At 37.8% G+C, this 24253-nt stretch overlaps 1 protein-coding gene across 2 annotated transcripts in view; it reads left to right on the top strand.

Annotated features, from left to right (window-relative positions):
- RASSF8 (Ras association domain family member 8) overlaps nt 1-24253 on the top strand; it is a 119364-nt gene that overhangs the window by 14446 nt on the left and 80665 nt on the right. The window contains exon 1 of one of the 2 annotated variants that reach the window (XM_025930671.2): nt 23460-23557. The exons of the other annotated variant lie outside the window; for it this stretch is intronic. The gene's annotated coding sequence lies outside the window, so the exon portion shown is untranslated. Of the gene's footprint in view, nt 1-23459; nt 23558-24253 lie in introns of those variants that run through there. 2 annotated transcript variants of the gene reach the window in all.

Genomic DNA, 24253 nt, shown 5'->3' with positions numbered 1-24253 from the left:
TTGCTATGGCAATTTTATAATAATAATTGGAAACATCTAAATGTTTGATTACAGGGCACTGGTTAAGTAAATGGTGGCACAGCTTCCAGATATACTGTTAGATAGCCATTAAAAATATTTATAAAGAATTTCTAGTAATTTGGGTAAAGCATATGCTTTATTGTAGGGGGAAATATCAGAATATAAACATATATAGACAACTTTTTTTTTTTAAAACCAGGCATCTAGGAGGAAGAAAAGCACCAGGAAGAAAATAAACCAAAACATATACACTGCATCTGACTTCAAGTATATTATATGTGTGTGTGTATCTATGTGTGTGTATTACACATATACAATACATATCATAAATATACACTTCAGTGAGTTTTTTACACACTGAACCTATCCATGCAACAAATGCCTAGATTAAGAAATAGAACATTATCAGCATTCCCACAAGCCCCCCTGTGCTCTTAACTTTCAGTGACATTCCAGAGTTTTGACTGTTTTTGTTCCTTCCAGAAATGTAATAATACAACATGTACTCTTTTGTGTCTTAATTTCTCACACTCAGCATATGTGATTCACCCATATTGTGTATAGTTTTTTAGGTTGTTTATGTTTATTACTTATTATGGATGACTTTTAATCATGCTCTTTTGTGTTTTCCAAAATTTGCTATAATGAGCATGTATTTATAATCAGAAAAAGATTACATTTGTTTTTTCAGAGATGCATAGTCAAGTGTATTTGTGCCTGCGTAGATTCAGTTACCCAATTCAGCTAGACCATGGAACGTATGAAGGAGAATTGAGAAAATAAATTGTGGCTATTTAGAAACAGATGTGCAGTGCAATATGAACTCAGTATCAAGACAACCAGATTCTGTTTTGTCATTTAGTAGTCATCAGACTGTGGACACACTCTTTAATTCTTTGTTCCTCAGTTTTCTCATCCATTGGTCAATTAGGTATGATGATATCTTCCTTATAAACTAGGCATAAGGGTTAGCTGGAGATCATGAGTCTGTGAGTCTGCTAGGTGGTGAGGTCCTTCATTTAAAAACTGGAGTTAGAGAGGGTGGATGTGCAAGGAGGGAACTCATGTCCAGTTCCCATTTTCTCTATGAAGTGAGGGCTGAGGGTTCTTTGTAAGCAAAAGCACATGGCTTTGACGTGTTAGTTTGTGCAAAGCAAAGAAGCTTTGGGGCAGGCAGCCCTTAAGTACTCAGGGAGCTAGGGGACCCAAGGGGGAATGCAGGAAGAATGCAGCAGTGTTGAGGGCCCAGCTGAGGTTGGAGCATAAATGTGAATATAGTGTGTAAGTTTTTCCTCCAGAAGATTATGATTTATCTGGGCTACCATTAAGGTGAATCTTTATTATAAAAGTGGAGGAGGAAAAAACAGAAAGAAAAAGGAAGGAGGAAGAAAGAAAGCCACTGACACATGAGAAGTACGATGTCTAATCTACAAAGAGAACACTGTTTAAAGGGAACCTCTGATTTAAAATGTGTATTATAGAAGTCCACAGTGATTTGGAACTTAGATTGTCTTTTTCCAAGCATATTTGCACTAAAAGGGAAGGCTAAGATTTTAGTCTAGCCCACAAAGGTCCACAGAACAGGCAGGTAGGTATCTTTTACTAACATGTTTTCTAGTTCTGAGAGTCCTAAAATGAACTAGTTTTAACTATTTTAGATCCTTCAAATAAAATAGGGCTTGATGTGTCAGCCTGGAACTGTATTCATAGATAGCATTGTTTCTATGAGAGTAATACTCAGGTACAGTGAAAACTTCTGGGAATGCACTCTGAGTTTTTTCGGACGCCTCCAAATATAGGGATAGGTGAGCACTAGTTTCTGAGCCCAATACCTGGAAGGTTAGCTATTTGTAGATAAATGATGTTGGTTCCTTTGCTCAGTTTTAATCCATTCACACAGTATCTATTGAGTGCCTACCAGCTGGATATGCAAAAACAAAGAGAACCAGTCTTATCTTCCAGGTAGTTTGTATCTGGGCCAGGTATTTAAAGAAATAATTTTTGGAATGTGATAACAGATAAAATGGAGATGTGGGTTCTTAAGGTGGGATTGGAAGTGAGTGTTTCTGGAAAGGTGTTTCTGAGTCTGCCTAAAGAAATCAGGGAAGGTTTAAGAGGAAAATTCACTCTTGAGTGAAGACTTGAGGAAGAAAGGCATTTTCTAGGAGGACACTCCATACTGAGGAAATGATAGACACCCCCCTGGGAACAGTAAATAAGGGAGAACATGGTCTGTTGGAAAAGTACAGTAGTTTTGATATTTCTTAAAGTTAGATGTGTACAATGGAGTCGGGGAATGGCAGGAACTGAGGTAGGGACCCCCACTCCCCGGCTCCTCTTGCAACCCAGGGGTTGGGGAAGGATAGCACATTGTCCTAAAATTAGTTTAAGTTTCTGTTGATAGCATGATTGGTTATGAGAAACAGTTTTTCTATTTCTGTTCTGAATTAAGATTTTTACTTCTTTAGATTTTACATTAGGAAGAAATTTAGAGATTGCTTTAGAATTAACTGGGGCTTAGAGTACTGCTCAGTGTCTTTTATTACAGTGTATTTAGATCACCTCGTGAATACTCCACAAACATTTATGAAGCACACATTATGTTGAAGGAATTATACTTGTGGTGGATGGTATTACAAGGATGAGAAATGGCCTCTGCCTTTCAAGAAGCTTACCGTCTAGTTAGTGAAGCAAAACTTGAATTTTCAAAAGTCCTATTATGGAAATAAATATAATAGCAAAAGAAAGAGGATTAAAGATAATAGCAAAAGAAAAGAGGATGGGCTTGTTACTTAGAACTATGGGAAGCTGAGGAATGTATTTAGAAGACCACGTAATCAGGGTGCCTGAGTAGCTCAGTCAGTTAAGTGACCAGACTCTTGATTTCTGCTTGGCTCATGATCTCAGGATCTTGGGATTGGCCCCGCATTGGGCTTCAGGCTGGGTGTGGAGCCTGCTTGGGATTCCCTCCCTCCATTCCTTCCTTCCTTCCTTCCTTCCTTCCTTCCTTCCTTCCTTCCTTCCTTCCTTTCCTTCCTTTCCTTCCTTTCCTTCCTTCCCTTCCTTCCTTTCTCTCTCTCTCAAAAGAAGACGACGATGACAGTGTAATCAAGGACTGAAAAGACCAAAAGAAATATGACTGGGGGACAGTGGTGTAAATGTGGGGCAAGGTGATTGGGGAACTGGAAAGAGGCCACTCCAGCCTGAGGACCATGGTGGAGACTAGCCCAGAATATAGATGTGCAGAGTATGGTTGGGAGGTAGCACCGTGTCTAGAGTCACTCAGTCTGGAGTGTACTGCTGGGAGTAGAGGGCAATGGGACTTTGTGGCTGGGGCCAGGTGTTGGAGGTCTTACATACTGCACTGAGGAATTTGAACTTTATTCCAAGGTGGTAAGGTTTTAAGATCAAGTCTTCTACTGATCTTCCTCTCCAACTCAGGCTGCCACTGTCTCTAGTTCTCCCTTCCATTTGCTATGTTCAGAACAAGCCCAGTGTAATTTGCCTAGTCCTGACACCATCTGACAGAGACTCTTCCGGTTTTGTACAGATTACCAAGGAAATTGTGATTTTGGTCTAGAATCTTAGGATGTTTTCATAGTCAGCAGCTAATCCTTTGGTGTTGGTTCTCCTTGCCATAGATTTTTGCAGCACACTGTTCAGTTTTTCAACTATTTTTGTGTCCATTGTATAATCTGATACTTAACAGTTTTTGGAAATAGATCAGACAGCTTATAGTTAGAGAAATCAGCTCAGAAAGCCTAAATGAATAGCCCAAGATCATTCAGTGGTGAGACTTGAAGATGAAATTAGAAACAGTGACTTTATGACCCTGTTTGGTCCAGGGTTCCTTCCATTGAGTCATTATACCATGGCCTTCCATGAGTGATTCCGACTACCAAGCAATGCACGTCAGCCATGTTGTTATGGCATCAGCGAGGTGCTTGCATGGGTTTATACCTGTTGGGTGTGATATTTTGAAATGGCTGAGATTATGAGTTACATCTGTAATCATTACACAGAGAGAAACTAACTGGCTTATATGGGAGTTTGCCTATAATCATCTTATTTATTATTTTTTATAGGAACAGTCTAACTTCTTGGTAAACCTTTTTCATTCAACAAATCATTTTGATTTTTTTTTCTGGAAATAATATGCCTAAATCATTGGAGTTTTTATTCTTAATTTCATATAGTTAGCAGGAAAATTGTTTTCATCCTTCAAATATTCAGCAAGCTAACAAAGTATATTAATTTTGTGAGTCATTTTAAAGCAATAGGACTTACGAAGTTAAGTGCACAACTTAAAATATTTGTAAAAAAAAAAAAATTGAGAATCTTCCTTTAGAATTCTTTGTGCCAAAAGCAACAAAGTTGGCCTTTTAAAAATCATAATTGAGATTATCTAGGTTGTAAGCAGCTATAGTATTGGCAAAAATACTATCTTTATAATTAAGGACCACTGACATCAAACACTAAACCTATAGAATTCCTATAGAGACGTGGTGGTGTTGACACTGGAGAGACTGGGAGGTTGTACCATATTCAGAAGAGCAGTCTCTGAAGAATAGCAGTGGAAGGTCACATAGTGTTAGGATATGGGACGAGGTCATGAGACCTCCTAGGCTTCCTGTTGTTAGTAGTAGGATCAGGTATAAACTCCTCAGTCTGTCCTCGGCCTTCCATCTGAGGGAGTGTGGGAGATGGAGGCTTTTCCCAAGTCCAACAACAAAGGCACAGAACACAAACAAAAGTAAGGACTTGCTTATCAGCACTGAGTGAATGTAATTTGATGGCATTATAGTAATGACAGTAAGTTTCAGACCTATCTTAGAAATAAAGATGAAACTCTTCTAACATTCTATTAAAAAAAAAAAACAATAGATTGTCATTGAATATGTAGAGGCTTCTGAGCTTCTGATAGAGCGAGCTGATCTGGAACATTTTGTTCAATTCTAAGGTCAAATCAAGTTATTTTTAAGCTCCTAAATGACTGGGACTGGCCTAAATATAATATCCTTATGTGTCTGGAAGTCAGACTGGCTAACCTCACCTGTCTAATAAAAGCATTTACAGTGGCAGTCACAAACCTCTATGTTTCCTAGTTTCTAAATTTATTATTATTTAATTCTATATTAATTATGTGTGTACTATATGTGATTATGTTAATGATATTAATTGTTAAATAATAAATGTTGCTTATTTCTGGTCCAAAATGTTTTAGACCTTTGACTGAAACCTGTGTACGTACCTGTGTTTGGTGGGGAGGGGTTCAGGAGCAACAGAATGAGGGCCTTAAAAACAGGCACATAGATTAAACAAACATTCAGGAGGCAGGACAAGACCAGCATTCTTTAACTTCAAAATATTGGACATGATTATGGTGTCTTGTAGTTTTCTGATCATTTTCACATCTTTTAAATCATTTGATTATTCCAGAAAACCTGTAAGAATGGTATGCTGGGCATCATTCACATTGTCCATGCAAAGTGAAGTCATATAGACTATGTTGTCTAATGTAACAGATATTTACACTATTCTTCCACAGTCAATTTGGTCCTGCCCACCTTCCTAGGTGTCTTATTTGGGGGATTAGGTAGATAATGGTATCTAGCAAAGAAGCTTGAAGCAAGTGAGAAATTCTTGGTCTCTTATAACATTACTACTGGGTTATAATGAAAGCAAATTTTGATTAAACTACACATACAGATAATTTTTAGATAAACATTTACTGGCAAATAGCAAAAAATTGTTAATACAGCCTGGTGTATAAGCTTGATGAAGGCTCAAATCTTTGTGTTTTTAGGCATTCTGACACACCTTGCAAGGAACATTTACTTAAAGCAGACAGCAGCGTGGCAGAGGAGAGATACTTGGTCTTTTACTTGTCATGAGGGGTTCCAGGCTTCACCAGATTCTTTGTTTACTGCAGGGTGGAAGTATCTCTGAAACATTTTAACAAGCCATATATACTTGAATCCTTTAATTTCATCAATATGATTCTATTTCTAATATTCATCAGGCTACTTATAATTAGCAAGCTGCTGAATACACTGAAGAAAATCCATCCAGTAGGTAATGAGCAGTGTCCCCAAAGCATTTGTCTCTTATAACCACTGCTAAAGTATGGGCTTTCTGATTCCACTCTGGACAGTGCATTACTACTACTATCAAAGTTATTGCCTAACCTAAAAAGTGTCACAAATCACAGCCTCTATGCTAAAATGGCTCAAAAAGTAAATTGCAGATACTGAAACACATCTAGACTTTTGAGATGTCTAGGCAAGTTACACTATTTGTGTATTCTGTTTAATAAAGAAGTTAGCAGGCACATTAATTTGCTTATAGAAGTCTTAACAAAATGTGGAGAGTGAGTTTGTGGTGATGTTATTTTTGCCCACATCAATGCAGCATGAATAGGCATGTGTGCATGGTATCTGTTTAGTGACTATTTGTGTGTATATATGTATCATCTTTATACAGCCCAAAGACTAAGTGAATTTCAGGTGTAGTTTTCTGGGAAGAAATGAGAACTAAAAATTTAAAGATTTGCATTACTGAGGTAAGGCTAGGGTTTTGACACCCACCCATACATACATACACTTAAAACAAGCTATAGTCTGGTGAATGCTATGCAAATATTTACATACTCAAGCATGCAATAGGTGCAGTTTGGTAGCTAAACTTAATGTAGATGGTTTTTGGGATAGGTTGGAATATATTATGTATGGAATAAATGTGAGGATGTGACATGCAAATATTTTTTTCTAAATTTAAATTTAATCTCTATATGGTCTGTATCCCCCAAATATAAAAGCTTATTGAATTATACACTCTGCTTTCCCACAAGTGGTAGTAGTTGAAGACCAATTAATAGATAAGCTTGTCCTAGAAGCAGGTGTAGAGTAAGAGTTAAATAGTGAGAAGCTCCAACAGCTGGCCTAGGCAAGAGGAGAAGCCAGAGAGAAAAGGTGAGAGCAGTACCTTCCCTGAATGCAAAGGGGAAAAGTCTCAATAACCAGCAGAAATAACCAGCAGTATTGAGTCTTATAGAGTCTATACACATTTTTATCCCCCATTTTACCTACACAAAAACTCAGGCACAGAATAATTTACCCAAACTTACATGGGTAGGAAGAGTGAGGCAGAGCTAGGATTCTAACCCAAAAATGGCTACACCACTATTGATTTTAACTACCGTTCCATGCTGAAGCTTTGCCATAGAGGAGAGTTTAGGTGCTTTGTTGGGTGATGGGGACACAGAGACACTTCCTACCCTAGAGGAATTTTTACAAGAATAGTAGGGTAGATGGCTCAATGACACATGGAGTGTTTTCATTTCTGTGATAGTGTGTCGCAGGTAGAGTCAGGACACAGAAAGACTGTGGCCGGCTTTTAATTGTTGGAGGAAGGAGAGAGGAATCAGGATAGGTCTGTTGGAGAAGGTAACTCTTAAACTGAGGTTCGCAGTGGCAAAATTTAGAGTGGTGGTTTAAAAAATTTAGGTACAGGAAGCTGGATTTCATCCTTAGGTCTGCTTCTTTGTTTCCATCAAATTTTCTAAGTACTCTTCCCATATGGTTAAAAACTGATTTAAGCGAATATGCTGTGTCTTTAAAAGTCTGCAATGGGTTTGTCCTAACAAGGTATTTAACTCACAAATGTGAATATTTTGTTATTTGTTTTGGTTAGGTGGGTCATTGTGCTGTAACATTTATAATACAATTATATGCAATGTTCTCTTTAGAAAAAGAGTAATTAAAAAAAGTGTAGTAACTACTATGCTTTGTGTATGGGGTGGGAAAGACCTTTCATAATCATTCCTGTGCTTTCATTAAAAGCACCTTAGAAGAAATGAAGCTGTTCTCCAAATGAGGAGAACAAGGAAAATTTGGAAAGAAGGAATTCTGGAAATGTTGCAGGATTCTTCTGAGTAACGTCCCTCCTATTACACAGGTGCCCTGTCTCCATTAAGTGATTATATGATGTAGCTGAGTTTATTATGTCTTCTTTATGTATAGTTTTGTTACCTGTTTTTTAAAAGCAAGCACATTATAACTTTTTAAAAACTCAATTTCATGAAGTTGTTTTATTGCACTGGCTCACTCTTGGGTTTTTTTTTGGGGGGGGGGTTGGGGTGGGGAGGGCCGTTGCCCTAAAAATAGTAAGAACAACCATGCACTAAGTGAACATTGTAGGTGCAGAGGCTGTGCTAGGTCCTTTACCCACATTTTTGTTTAATCTTAAAATTCTGCAAGGTAAATTTGCTCATTTTACAAATGAGAAAATAGGGGTCCTGGCTGGCCCAGTCAGTTAAGCATCCAAGTTTGGTTCAGGTCATGATCTTGCAGTTTGTGAGTTCAAGTCCTGTGTCGGGCTCTGTACTGACAACTCAGAACCTGGAGCCTGTTCTGGATTCTGTGTCTCCCTCTCTCTCTGCCTCCACCCAGCTTGTGCTTGCGCTCTCTCACTCTCTCTCTCTCTCTCTCTCTTTCTCTCTCTCTCTCTCTCAAATAAATAAGCATTAAAAAAATTTTGAAAAAATGAGAAAACAGGTTTGGAGAGATTTTTTAAACTACAGAAAGTTAAGCAGCCAGTAGGAAGAGCTGGTCTGAGAAGAAAGAGGCCAACATAAGGAGAAAAAGCAGGTATGAGGGAGGGCATGGAAGTGAACAGAAGAATGAGAGATGAGACAGATGAATCATTCAGCAGACTCACGTGTGTGGTGTTGGAGGTTCTTGTTCTGGAACCCCTGAGGCTGTGGATATGCGATGCCCTTGTCTTGGATATGTTAGCCTTCTATGTATATGGGGTGTCTCTTTTTTTCAGATGTTTTTTGGCAAGGTTTACAAACTCATTACAGAGTCATGCAGATGGCATTAAGAGGTGAGGTGGGGTTGGTATAAAGGATGAGTGGTTAGGACTGTGGCAAGTTAGAGTATGCCTTACCTAAAGGGGTGGTCACCTGCTCTGCTCAAGTTGATTACTGCCCTTAGGAAATGTTTGGCTTATATTCAGGCTTTTTTTCAGAGAAGCCATATATCTGGATATTTTGGGTCATTTCCACCTTTTTAAAAACATCAAAACACCATGTTAGCCAAACAAAATGGAAGGTGTATTTGTGCTTTAAATTGTATCAGTGTCTTTGTTAGCTGGTGAGAGTAGGGTAGGGGTAGTACTAAGTTCTTAGGCCTGTGGGAAAGGATGTCTTGGTTACCTGATTAGCCTCAGCCAGCTACTGAGCAGGCCTCATCTGGGCAAGGAGTCGTTATAAATGCACTAATTTTAATTTTTGAATTACAGGGGACGTAGATGTCAGATTGTCGAAATAGTCTCATTTCAAGAATAATTTAAATCTAAGCTAATTTTTAAAAATTCATGGAACGAGATATTTCAATTCAGTGAATTTTTTAGATAATTTAAATTCCTTTAAAACCTTCATTTTAAGAATTAAGGATATCAAACTGCCTGTTTTAACAAATATATTAAACATAATATTTGTGAGGGATGTATTAAAAGACATTATTAGCATATTATCCCATAAATTTAGATTTTGTTCAGTAGAAAATTGACAATGGATGTGTACTTTTATGAGCAGTTTAAGGAGATACTGAGGCAGTTGCTTTATTTAAAAAGGAGGAGGTATATTGCTAGGGTGACAACATATCCTGACTTACTGGATCAGTCCTGGTTCACTCTTGTTCTGGAATAATTAAAGGACCTTTAGTCCAGGATGATAAATTAAATGGTTACCTTATATAATGTTAATATGTTCTTTAGCTGTTAGTCCCTTTCTCATAGACTTGGAATGAGCCAGGTATGCTGAATGACCTTGTTGCTTCTTGGAAAATTAATCACTGAAGCAAAGGATAAACCAGTCTTCACCTCACTGTTACTCTCTCAGCCCTCCCTGAAGGATCTTTGCTATTGCTGTCATGGTTTTACTTGTCAGCAACATTTAAACCATGATTGATTATATCTATATCAGTTTTCAAAGCCATCCTTCTTGTTAATTTTAACCTACTCTTATATCTGTATCAGATTTAATTTGTGGTGTGTGAGGGAGGCATAGCAATCCCCATTTCAAGGATGTATACCAATAGTATCCATAATCATCCTTCAGTGACACTTAGGTAAAGGTAATAAAACCTTAATTTTATATAAGCACATATCCAAGCAAATATCTTTTATTGCATGAAATTTAACATACTGGGTGCTACTTTCCTGATGTATCAATTTTTTTTCAGAAATTATGTTTTATAATTATATATATATGATGATATATGAGTGATACCATGTTCCACATCTTTTCAACTTGGAATAAATATAATGAAGTCATGTTAATCAGGTTCGTAAATGAAAAAAATTTGGAGATGTAGATAAAAATCTAAAAATGACAGATTGTGAATTCAGAATGATTTTAATGTCTTGTTTAAAACAATGGCTGAACCATAAAAGGACTAAATTTAATGGATTATGAATTTCTGCATTTAGATTAAAAAATAACAGTTACATAAGTACAGGAATGAGGAAACATCTCAACATACCTCCTATGAAAAATAACAGGAAGTAATGGCCTTTAAAAAAATTAATGCTACCTTTCATTTCTTGGTATGTGAGACTAAGTATGCTCAACTTCTTTTCTACCACAAACTAAAAGTGCTAGATAAGTTACATAATTGTGTCTTTAAACGGTGAGAGGGAAACTTTGGGCCGAAAGTAAAAGCAACTCCATGAGGTACGTGAAACGGCCAATATGTGAACACTTGTTGAATCCAGCAGATGTGAGCTGTGATTTACTTGGACATAGGAGACAAAGCCCAGAGCCTATGTGAGGGAGAAAAACTTTACTAGATGTCTCCACATCAGTCTGGAACCCTGTAAAGACTACTTTCATTGTGTGGTGTTAAACCAGAGCTAACTTTTCCCCCTGATCTTCTCCCAGTCCCTAGCAACTCTAAGGAAAACTGCCTAATATTTCATAGCAAATAGCATTCATGCAGGTTTTTAGTCCTAATTTAGACCTACTTAGGTAGTTCAAAAAAGACAAATAGTTGTTAAGTGTTTTTAGAAAGCAGAAGCAAGTGCAGATTCCTTCTGGAGGAATCTTTCTTCAGTGTAGGTCTCAAAGAGTTCAAAAAATATAATTTCAAGAAATTTCAACTCATAATCAAAATTATAAAACAGACAAGTGAACAAAGCATCATGAATAGAACCAGCCAGAGTAGTAGATGATAGAATTAGACATGTAGTGATCTAAGATACAGTTATCAGACAGAGAATGTAAAGTAGCTTTGTGTTAAAGAAATGGGAATGTTAAAAATGTTAGTAAATAGCAAATGAATATAAAAATGACAAAGGAGGTCTGAAAATACTAGATAGAGCTTTGAAAATTTAAATATTTACTTGGAATTTTAAAATCAGCAAACAGGCTTAGTGGTAAATTAGACATAGCCAAAGAAAGAATTAATCAACTGGAGAACAGTTCTGAGCTTTCTGACTGTGACCTACAGTAAGAAATTCATTTACTGATGTGTGTGTGCATGTAACACGTGTATAATTTAAGTCAGAGTTTTAAGAAACTGATTGTATCCTCCTAAGAGTAATATTCTCTATTATTTTTCCTTTCTAATTTGTTCTTTTTCATTTAAAAACAAAAGTTGGATCCAACCCAGGAAATACTATGAACCGCACACAATAGGTCATGACCACAGTTCTGAAGAAAACTGATTTTAATAAAGTTGAAAATATTCATACCCTGCAGCCCAGCATTTATCCACCGATGTTCGTAGTGCTTCATGTGGCCCATTCCAAAAAACCTGGAAGAAAACCATCAGTTGTAGAAAACATATCTGTGGTGTGTTTTATACACATAGTGGATTACTGTAGGACTAAGGTGATAACATGATGAATGACCAGTAAGCGCAACCTGGGTACCACCCCATCAGAGTGGATGCTGCCAGGAAACAGCCGGCCTCAGCCCACACCTGTGCACACAAACCTTTTCTGCAGCTTTGGAAATGCATAGAGCACTGATCCAAGCAGCAACATCACACTGAGTAAAAAAAAAAAAGCAAGGTGCAAAAGATTATATGTGGTATGATACCATTTATATGAAGTTCAGAAATTTGGGCAAGCTAGTAATCATTTGGGGATACAAACATGTAATTGAATTATTTTTCTAAAGATGAGTACACACAGCATTTAAGAGAGTTTCACCTCTAAGTGGAGGATTAGGGAGTGGGTTAGGAAGAGTCAAAAGGGGCTTCAGAGGTGTTAGTAATTTGGGTTTTTTTTCTTAAAACTGGTTGTGGCACACACGTTTATTCCCTTAGAATTCTTTATATATTGAGCATTAAATGAAAATAACTTAATAAAAAAGCCAAGGCAGGATCAACACAGATAATAAATCTTTTATGCTGATCAGACCATCTTTAGAAAGACATTTTTAGTTTGGGGTGCCAGATTTTATGGACTTTAACAAACTGGAATGTGTCCAGAGGAAAACATCCAGAGTAATGATATAAACCTGGTCTTGAGCCTTTCATTTTTTAGATGAAAATCATGTGAGTTTTGAGCATGGGGCAGTTTTGATTTCCCTGATCCATTAGCTAGTGGATGTGGGAAGTGAACTGTGCTCTGTTAAGTCTCAGGGTAATATACTTCTGCTGCACCATGCAGAAATGAGTTCTAAAAAATGTCTACAATTGTATTGTTTTTTCTGTCAAATGCTAGAACTGTAGGCCTTATGTGGCATGTTGTAATATACCAAGTAATAGCTCAGAAATGGGACCTTTCATTACTGGCTTCAGACAAGCCCTGTGCTATCCATAGCTCCTGAAAGCATCTTTAGATTCAGGTAGTATCCATGGAAGGGAGGTGCATCTGGGTAATTTGGTTTGGTGTCTTTTGGAGGAAAAGCAAACTCAGTCCTAGCATTGCTCTGTCTTTGGCTATGCAGGGAGCCAGTTTGTCTGACCAGGGCCTTAGTTGGACATAAACATGGTATAATGATCACTGGAGGTAGAGGTATAAGTTAGCAATTGTTGAGGATCTACAATGTGCCAGCTGTTGTTAGGCATTTTTTTAAGACTTTAATTTTTTTAGAGCAGTCTTAGGTTTGCAGCAAAATTGAGGAACTTACCAAGATTTCCCATATACCCCACACATGCATAGCCTTCCCCATTATCAACATGCCCCACCAGGGTGATACATTTATTACAGTTAATGAACCTGCATCCACATATCACTATCACCCAAAGTCTGTAGTTCACACTACAGTTCATTTTTGGTGTTGTATCCTCTGTGTGTTGGGATAAATGCACCAGGATATGCATCTACCATTAGATTATAGAGTGGTTGCCCTGCCCTAAAAATTCTCTATGCTCTGCCTTTTCGTTCCTCTCTCTCCCCCAACCCATGGCAACCACTAATCTTCTTACTGTCTCCATACTTTTGCCTTTTTTTGAGTGAATGTCAAATAGTTGGAATCATACAGTTTGTAGCCTCTTCAGATTGGCTTCTCTTCCACTTGCTCATACGCATTTACCTTTCCTCCATGTCGTTTCATGGTTGATAGCTCATTTTTAGCTCTGAATAATATTCCATTGTCTGGATATACCACAGCTTATTTATTCATTTACTTACTGAAGAACATCTATTTGCTTCCAAGTTTTGGGAGTTATAAATTAAGTTGCTATGCAGGTTTCTGTGTGGACATAAATTTTCAGCTCCTTTGAGTAAATACAAAGGTGCATGATAGGTAGATCCTGCCAGCAGGGAGTATGTTTAGTTTTGTTAGAAACCACCAAATTGTCTTTCAGAGTAGCTATCATTTTGCTTTCCCACCTGCAGTGAATGAGAATTCCTGTTGCATTTTATGTTGTCAGTGTTCCAGATTTTGGCCATTCTAACAGGTGTGTAGTAGTATCTCATTGTTTTTATTTGCATTTCCCTGATGATGTATGATGTACAGCATCTTTTCATATGTTTCTTAGGCATTGTCACATAAAAATATTCTATTCCTTTGGGAAGGAAGTGGTCTTATGTCCATCTTACAGATGTGAAATTCAAGGAGAGGTGATTAAAATCACTCTTTGGAAAGAAGGCCTTCCTGTCAAGAGAGCAAGCTGCAGGGTCCTGGCTAGAGGCAGTGTTGTGGAGTGGTTAGGAGCACAGACTATTCATATATACACAGAATCTGCCATTTGCTAGCAGGGTGAACTGGATTATGAGTTATTTGCCTTATCAGGAAATGAGGAAAATCCTTATTTTATGGGATTGTTATGAAAAGTAAATGAATTAATGTATACAGTACATAAAACAGTGGCTTAGCACATAGAAAGTGATTAAAATGAAGTGTTTACAGAAAAATTTTTCCGGACTCTGGCTTGTAGCAAGCAACTCTCTTGGTCTCAGTGACCTCGTAGCAGAGCCTGCCGTCAGTCTTAAAGAGGTGAAATAGTTATGTCCAGTCTGGTATCCCCAACATCCCAAGTTGGGTTCTGCCCCATCCAGAAGGTGATAGTGGCCTTGATGATTTGCATTCATCAGTTCGTCTTCTTCCAAGATCCTTCATCTTCCAGGGGCATAGAGATGTTGATTATGATGCAGTTACTAAAAGACATAACAGGTACACTGATTTCTAAGAGCTTTGCTCTGCAGATGAGAAATTGAGGCTCAGGGAGGTTGTGAGTGTCCCAAATGCACTTCACATCAGAACTGGGATTAGGGTGTTTGCTCTCATATGTACTACCTCCAGAACTGTGGAGGATAAAGCCAGTTTTCTCTTTGAAGCCTCAATTTCATACAATATGAATCATCTCACATTTCTTGGGTTGACTGGACCATCAAGACTGTGGGTTCTGTGTGCCTTTTGGGGACTGGTAGGCTGTCACCAGCATCCACATCATGCCAGGGCTGTTTGTCTTTTCTATTAAGGCATCTAATGGCTGCTCCTCCTTGCCCAGTTTCTCTCTGAATTGTGCAGGGATTAGACTTCTGTTGGCTTCCTCTGTGTGTTTCTCTTGTATCTGACCTATCATTTCCCAGTCATTGGCTTTTCATAACTCTGGCCAGGTTCATATTTACTTACTCCTTCCCCCCCCACCCCCCCCCGCTTCTTCTGCCACTTCTGTTTCCTTTAATCATTTTCCCTTCCTTATCCTGTTTTCTCTCTTATTTATTCTTACACATTGGCTCTTGTATGTTTTTGCCATTTTTCCTGTACCTGGGGTCAGGAGAGGTCTCTTGATTTTTAGAGTCATTATTAGACAGTGAATGGTATGAACTGGAACATGGCACACTGACCCAAATCCACAGTACAGCATGTGAACTAACTTAACTTCCTTTTGATTCCCTGGAGCCAAAGTGAACATTATTGACACAGCATTATAGTCAATATCATAATGGTCTCAGTAAGGGAAAAGAAGACACCAAAACTGTAGAGACTATAATTCTAGAAATGATCCAAGGACTTCCCTTCCCTAAGGCACTAAGGCAGGAAATGATAAGATCTCAGAAATAGGTAAAGTGTAATAATAATCACAAGTTCCTGGCTTAAATAGTGTTTAAACATAAAGATACTCTTTTCTTCAACTTAAGATAGCTTTATTGCTTAATGCTCTTCTTTGAACCGAAATGAGGACATTTATTCAAGATTAGCATATATGATGAAACTGTTCAATTTAGGAAATTAGATAATTGTTTGAAACATCTGAGCATGCCAAATGCTATAGTGATTGTCAAATTTAATAGGAGGATATTCTTTGATCTCTGTGTTTTGCGTTTTTAAAAAACATGCTAAAAATTTTCTATCAACTCCTATTTTAAAAGGAGAGAATAGAAATCATTGTCACTTAAAATCAATTAGTGTTATTTTAAAAATGAATCCATCACATTTGAACATACCCTTCTTTATGGTAGGGTTTTAAAAATTAGTTCTGGGGCGCCTGGGTGGCGCAGTCGGTTAGGCGTCCGACTTCAGCCAGGTCACGATCTCGCGGTCCCTGAGTTCGAGCCCCGCGTCAGGCTCTGGGCTGATGGCTCAGAGCCTGGAGCCTGTTTCCGATTCTGTGTCTCCCTCTCTCTCTGCCCCTCCCCCGTTCATGCTCTGTCTCTCTCTGTCCCAAAAATAAATAAAAAACGTTGAAAAAAAATTTTAAAAAAAATTAGTTCTAAGACTGTTAGAAGAAAAATGAGAGAAAGTTTAGAACATCTGTGGACAACCTTTCAGTCAGAATTGTCAGGTCTTTATAAGTAATCTAGGGATTTTTCTTGTTGCCTGGTAGCAGTATTGAACATATGCTAAATTTACAGAAATAAAGCTGGATAATCAAATCTGATAAGCTGAGAAGAAGTTAACCAGAGCAATCTGTGGTATTTTAAAAAATTTCCAGGGTAATTGGGGACTGGTGGCTGAAATCAATATTTGGGATTTCATTTGTGTTAATACAAAAACAAAACCACAAGTTTGCTTTTTAATTAAATTATTTTTCTTTGATTTTAAAAAATAGCCCTCCGGGGCGCTTGGGTGGCTCAGTCGGTTGAGCATCTGACTCCAGCTCAGGTCATGATCTTGCAGTTCATGGGTTTGAGCCCTGCGTCAGGCTCTGTGCCTATGGCTCAAAGCCTGGAGCCTGCTTCAGTTTCTGTGTCTCCCTCTCTCTCTGCCCTTCCCCTGTTCGTGCTCTGTCTCTCTTTCTCTCTCAAAAATGAATAAACATTAAAAAAAATTGTTTTTAAATAGCCCTCCTACCTCCCAACCAATCCATCCTTGTTGGGAGAGAAAGAAAAGAAAAATTTCTATCAGCTAGCTGCCTGCATGCCACCTCAGGAAATAGCATGTCAAATTCCTGCTTTATCAAGATCCTCTTCCTGGCCTTCCTCTCATCCTCATTGATTGAGTGTGCCAGATTCTGTGCTAGGTGCTGGGCCTATAAAGAAGAAGTGAGACAGGATTCCATTGTACGGTAGGGGAATAGGTCTAACAAATAACACAAAACAGGGTGGAAACCTCCAAAGAATCCTTTTGGTATGTTTAGAGAAGCTATCTGCTGAAGGAGCTGTCAACTTCACCAGCTCATTACCTTTTGTAATTCATTTAAATAAAAAACTAGTTAAGTTCTTTGAATTTTTCCTGTTCTTTACAAAGCAGCTCTTTGACAGGTATTATCTGTCCCACCTAAATTCTTCTGCAAATTCACTGTGCCTCCAAAAGAGCCTTGTACTTTCTGAGCAACAGTAAAGACAGCTTTGCAGAAAAAGCCCACTTCCTTTTCTGTTCTTCAGGTCTTTTTCCCTCGTAACATTTCCATCAGTTTGATGTTTTCTCAAACACCAGGCCACATGTGCTGTCCTGATCACGGAACCACACCAAGATCATGCTGTTTCTTTCTCAGTGCTTGCTTAATGTAACTCTTTAAGACGTCCCAGTATCACATTTGTCTGATGTGTGTTCTACAGGGAAACATAGCTTCTGTTAGCATGGTTATGTTTGTTCTTTATATGCATTTAACAGTGGCTTTTTTGGCCAACTCAGACTGGAATAATAGAGCTTCAGTTAGGACAACTAGATAATTTGATGAATGCTTGTTAAACTCTGCAGTTGATCTGAAAACAACTCGGGTGTGTAGGTTAAGTGTTAGCTAGGAGAGGGAGACCCTATCCAAGCAATCATTGGATAGCTTCTCTAGCAAAGTTTATGAAATGCATTTTTCAAACTTCTCTAAGCAAAAGTGATTGCTTGGCTGTTTAAAAACTAATTGATCATGTCTTTTGTCTTCTCCTTCTCCTCCTTTGTAACTCTTCTGATTTCCTGTGTGACATTTAATAACAAATCATAAGACTAACAAGGATGGATTTCAATTCCTGTGGTTTATGGATCAGTTTATTAGGCCAGAAAGGGAAGGTGCAGTAAAGAATGTGAACACTTACTGGGAGCAGTACGGGTTAGGAGAACTAACCTGGGATGGGAGTCTGGGAGAAAAAAGAAGGATCTTTCAAATCAGGTACACCTAAGTTCAAATCAGGGCTCTGCCATTTACTAGCCATGTGAATCTGGAAAGGTACCAGATCTTCTAAGGTCTTAGTGTCCTCATCTGTAAAATGGGGACTGTAGGATTTACCTTCCCAGTGTAGTGAACAGCTTCTGAATTATGCATTGAGTGTTGCCTGGCACTTATTTTCTGAGTGTCTACTATTCCTTCTTTAAAAGGCAGAAACTTGGTTCAGATCAAGTCACTTAATCTTTCTGAGCCTCCGCTTTGCCATCTGTATAATGGGAATTATAACATATTAACATGAAAAAGCTCAAAAAATTTTTAGTCATATGCAAGTATAATGACATTTTACAAAGGCTTCCTAAATATCCAGGATATGAACTCTGCTGTAGCTTTTTTTACGTTTTTTTGGTGCTTCCAAAACATCTATTTGGTATTATTATTACTGTATATTAGTTATATCTCACAAATATTGCACAATTAGTGGGAAAAAACCCTTATCTTATTCACATTTATAATCCCTACTATACTTTAAATATATTAAGAGCTTGGTAGATGTTGATTATATAAATAATTCTCTGCTTTGCAAACTAATATAGCTTATAGCATCCTAATGGATTTACTTCACCTTTATTGTTTCTGTAATAATTTTATTTTAACATTTTATATTAAATGTTAGAAACCTAAGATACTTTTCTTAATAACTGTATTTCTTGGGGCGCCTGGGTGGCGCAGTCGGTTAAGCGTCCGACTTCAGCCAGGTCACGATCTCGCGGTCCGTGAGTTCGAGCCCCGCGTCGGGCTCTGGGCTGATGGCTCAGAGCCTGGAGCCTGTTTCCGATTCTGTGTCTCCCTCTCTCTCTGCCCCTCCCCCGTTCATGCTCTGTCTCTCTCTGTCCCAAAAATAAATAAACGTTGAAAAAAAAAAAAAAAAATTTAAAAAAAAAAATAAAAAAAAAATAACTGTATTTCTTGTAGTAGAACTGAATTATGTTCACAGATGCAGGATGTCTAGGAGTTTTGGTGTCAAAGAAGAAAAAAAATTGTATGTTCCTACCCTCTTTTATTAGAAAAACTAAAAATTCAGGAGAATTTCAAATTTGCATAATATTTATAGTTTTAATTTATTTTGTGTATACAAAGAGATATCACTTATAAAAATGTGCTGTTGCAGTCTATTTATAATTGAATATTTATAGTTGAATATAGTTGAATATTTAGATGGATTTTTCCCTTTCCAATAAAAAAATGTCCTTTTTTAACTTTTTAGTGTCTTGAAGTCACAGAGTAGAGAGTAGCTTCCTCTAAAACCTTTAGAATTTTTCCTATATGACCTATAAGGCTTGAACAACCAGAGCAGTAACCTCTTTTCTGACTGTTGTCCACTGATTATTCATTTGGTGGGCCTAGTTTAGAAGAAGGGAATATACCCAGCAATTAACCAGTAGTCATTAAGGGATAACCTACAAGCAAATGAAAGGCCTGCATGCTTCATTTCACCTATTAAAAAAAAAAAAAAAAGGAAGGAAAGGAAAAAGGCAACATCTCTTAGAAAACTGGAATTTATTTTGCACTTGAGTTGTTCTTAATCATTCTATTTTGGTTTTGTTCAGTGTATAGGAATTGTGATAACCTGATATTGTGTTCATTTGTTATCAGTAATTTCCATTTGCATTCTTATAAACTGAATAAAGGCTGTGTAAGTGACAGTAGATATATATTAGTTATCTATTGCTGCATAACAAGTTGCCTTGAACATAGGGATGTAAAACAATAAATGTTTGTTTTTTATCTCACTAGATTCTTTGGATCAGGAATCCAGGAATGTCCTAGGTGGGTGGCTCTGGCTCAGAATCTTACATGAGATTGCAGTCTAGACGTCATCTCATGTTATAAGTAGTCTGTGTGAAGGCTTTACTGGGGCTGAAAGATCTATTTCCAAGGTGGTTTGCTCACATGCCTGGCAAATTTGAGCTGGTTGTTGCCCGGAGACCTGTTTCTTACCATGTGGACCTTTCCATAGGGCTACTTGACCATCTGCATAACATGAGCAAATGATCAAAGGGCAGGATAGAAGCTGCATCATCTTTTGTGACCTAGCCTGGAAGTCACACATCATTTCCATGATACCCTTCTGGCTATACAAATTAACTCTCCTCATAGTTGGAGGAGAATATGCAAGGATATGAAGACCAGGAAGCAAGGATCTTTAGGGGCTATCTTAGGCGCTGGCTACCAAACCAGGAGAATGTCTAATCTAATATGTGCAAGTGTCCAGTGAATGTTCAAATAGCCTTAATTTTAATTTTATCAAAAATAATATAAATTGGGGTGTAGAGGTTTTCAGTTTTTACATCTTTTGCTCCAAATTGCATGTGTTGGTATACATTGGTTATTGGTTCATTTCAATTACTTATATAACAGATACCTATTTTCGAACATGTAGGCATAGGAGAATTCTAGGTAAAAGAAATCATTTAGCAAGGCAGGACTTTCATTGGTGATAAGCTCAGCACCACTGAATAACCTGTTGCCATTCTGTAAAACTCTGAATTCATCAAGCCCTCAACAGACATTTACTGAGCACCTCTTATGTGCTAGGCAATATGAATACAGATAGCAATGCAAAATGTCTCTGTGCTCAAGGAAAGGCAAACATTTCATTATAATTATGCCAAATACTATAACAGAGGTACATACTACAGATGATGAGGTCAGTTGTTGAAGAACATGGGCTCTGAAGTCAATCTGCCTGAGTTCAATTTCCAGCTCTCTTATTTATTAGCTATCTGACCTTGGACCACTTATTCAACCTTTCTATTCTTTAGTTTTCTGATTATTCCCTTTTTACAACTTACCTTCCTCATAGGGTTGTAGGGATTTAGGAAACAGTACCAGTGAGTGCTCTTAGCCAGCCAGAATTCCTGGAATGATCAGTTTGGATGAGGGAAGATTTCCAGAGAATGTGAGATGATTGAGTTGTTTCTTGGAGGGTAAGTTGGAGTTTGGTCAGCACAGAAGATTGGTGGAGCCCAGGGATGAGATGCCAGCATGCAGTAGAGCTGGAGCCTGAGGAGCTGAGCAGGGGTAAGGCTGGGGCATGTCATGTGGTAGCTTCAAGGGAACGACTAGAAATGAGTTTAGACAGTGGCATGCAAGGATATGAAGTCTCAGGTGGAGCCCCAATACATTGTAAATTTTCTGAGATTATCTGTTTAAATATCAAATTTCTTGCTGTCTTCAGATTGCTAGATCTTATGTCCATATTTATGGTTAGGAAGAAATTGTCACCATAATGACAGGCCAAACAAAAAAATTTGGACTTTTTTGTGGAGGTTTTAAAAACAGTAGAATGATAGGATTTGCTCTTTTATTTCTTTGTTTGTTTGTTTTTAAAGTGGTTTGGGCAATGGGTTGAGTAGTTAGGATGGTTATAGTAATCAATGGGGAGAGGGTTGAGGCCACGCAGGAGACTAGAGAGGTGAGTACAAGTATACCAGAACCTGGCCCTTCTTGTCAGGTTTGGCATTTCCCATAGGCATCCCAAGCACATTCCCGGGACCCTGGCAGGACTAGGACACTTCCCATCCTAATCTAAAGAACCTTGACTCATCCAGAATTTTGCAGTTATAAAAATCTAAGAAGGAGAGATTTTAATGTTAGCGTATATCTAAGTATCATTTTGAATTACATATGAGGAAATAGGCACCATAATCTTCTTGGCCTTTAAATGTCTGGCTCTAGTCTTGATAACCTTATTTTATGGATAAAAGAGGATAATGATTATGTCAATTTTAGAAACTCCTTAACTGCCAACTTCCCACTTTCAAAAGTTTTTTTTGAAAACAAAACTAAAAAGAGAGATGAGGCTTTAAAGAAGAAAAGATGGGTAAGAAATGAGATTTTTGATTTAGATAAATAAGGATCCCTTTGCCAACCAGGCTGACTTCTAGATAGCTTCTAGGCCCAAGGGTGGGAATTAGAGTGCTTAGTCTATTTAGCCTTTCTCACATGTCTTTTAATTCATCTTCCAATACTCTCTCCCAACAGGGCTGACCCTTCATTGCTTTTTGGATGACATGTTCCATGGACAGACTCTTTTACCAAGACACACGAGCCTCCAATTTGTGTTTTTCTTTTAGCTTCTTTAGGAGGTAGTTAGGTCTAGTTGAAGCCAGAAGGCTCTAACCCATCTAACATAAAATGACGAGACAGGAATTCTTTGATATCTAGTTTGCTGAAGGCTTATTTATTTTCATTAGAAAGAATTTTCATATGAATGCTTCCCTCTTTTTCTTTTAAAACTTAGAAGCATGCACTAATGCACCTTTGCACTACAGCTATAACACTATTAAAAAATAATCCAGAAATGGATGGTATTTTATAACAACTATTAAGTTGTATGAAATGTTAGTGTAGCAAACAGACTGAAAGACAGTGTTTCCATTCAGGGTTATATAGCCTTTCAGGGAGAACCCAGCTATGGAAGGGGAAATTTTGAAGTAACTTATCCCTTCCTCAATTATGTTTGAAATTTATATATTTTCTGATAGCTTGCATCGTATTTGGGTTCATTTTCCTTACACTATTTCTAATTTGACATTTCATATTATTTCATAACTAAGAATTTAAGGATTGTAACTTTTTTGGTGATAGTTTTTATTCATGAAGTACTTTAGTGTGAAAAGAAAATGGTTGATGGAAGATGGTCTTGTTATTAAAGTAAACCTTTCTATAAATAAATGCAGAAACATCTGTTAAGGGCAGAGTCTGAATGTGGCAGACATCTGAATTGCGTCAATTCCCGCCTTGTGGCCAAATTTCTTAGGCTTTCTTTATAACTAATGGCAGAGTTTCACATTCTCACAGCATTAGGCAATAGAATGGGCAAAAGAACTGGTGCCAAGTTACCCTCTTTCTTGGGTTAGCTAGTGGTAATAATTTATACTCCCTAAGGAAAAGTGTGGCGTGTTTTTGTTTTTATTTTTGAAGACTGAAAACCTGAAATTTCTCCCTCAACATCACTTTTAGGTGCTGGCTTTTGGCAGTTTTCCAAATGTCTAACTACTAAACTGCTCTCAATAAATTATTGTGGTGTTGCAGTCAGCTTTGGTCAGGAGAAAGAGGGCACAAAGTCTTTCCTAGAACACCATGGGCCCATCAAATGACCTTTTTGAGAAACAGCTGAGATTTCTTTTTCAATGGCACAAAAACGCTAATTGAGATCAAACAGAACACAAACCCACCCCACAAATACCGCAGTTCAAATGAGGAAGGGAGAAGGTTGGAGAGGGGAGGAAAAATTGTTCTTCGGAAAACTGTTTGAAGCTAAGGGCTTATGTATTTTGTTCTTGGATAATTAGAAGTTAAAATGGGGTGATTTAGCATTTTTAAGATAAAAATTAGCCAGGACTGTAAGAACACTGTGTACCTTTTCAGGTGCCTGTGTAGTTCCTCCTAGAATACCTGTCTGGTGCTCCACTCTTCCTCAAGACTACCTCAACACTCCTCCCACTTGGGGACTCCAGCGCCCTAAGGTGAGTCTGAAAATTTGTACTCCTTTCATATATCCTAGAAAAATATCACTTAAAGTGACATTTTAAAAACAATTTTTCAAAATTGGGGGAGACTTTCAGAGGTTGTGTTCACTGGTGAACTCCTAAGAATCATTACTTATAAGTCCTGTATTTAGATAAGTATAAAGGGTAGTTAGCACTAGTATTTCCTTGCCAGTGTACCATAAATCCTAGGTCCAAATTTGGGGTGACACTACTAGCATTATGAACCATGCTTTAGATTTCAAACGTGGAGTCTGAAGCAAATTTTTTGCAGGTTGGTGTGTCACCACTTAGGCTTTCTGAGCGTTATTCTACTCGTGCTTTAAATTGGCAGCCTCTTTTATTTATTTATTCATTTTTATTTTCAGTTTTTATTTTAATTTCAGTTAGTTAGCATACAGTGTTCTATTAGTTTGGGAGGCACAATATAGTAATTCAACACTTCCGTACTTCACCCTGTGCTCTTCAAGACACGTGCACTCTTTAATCCCCATCACCTATTTCACCTGTCCCCCCATCCTCCTCCCCTCTGGTGACCATCAGTTTGTTCTCTATAGTCTGTTTCATACTTTGTCTCTCTATCTCTCTCTCTCTCCCTCTCTCTCTCTCTCCCTCTCTCTCTCTCATATTTTTTCCCTTTGCTTGTTTGTTTTGTTTAAATTCCACATATGAATA

The sequence above is a fragment of the Puma concolor genome, chromosome B4, assembly GCF_028749965.1.
Source record: "Puma concolor isolate L17-30 chromosome B4, mPumCon1.1.hap2, whole genome shotgun sequence".
NCBI lineage: Eukaryota > Metazoa > Chordata > Mammalia > Carnivora > Felidae > Puma > Puma concolor.
The sequence above is the reverse complement of the archived record's forward strand: the minus strand, read 5'-3'. Positions and strand labels throughout refer to the sequence as shown.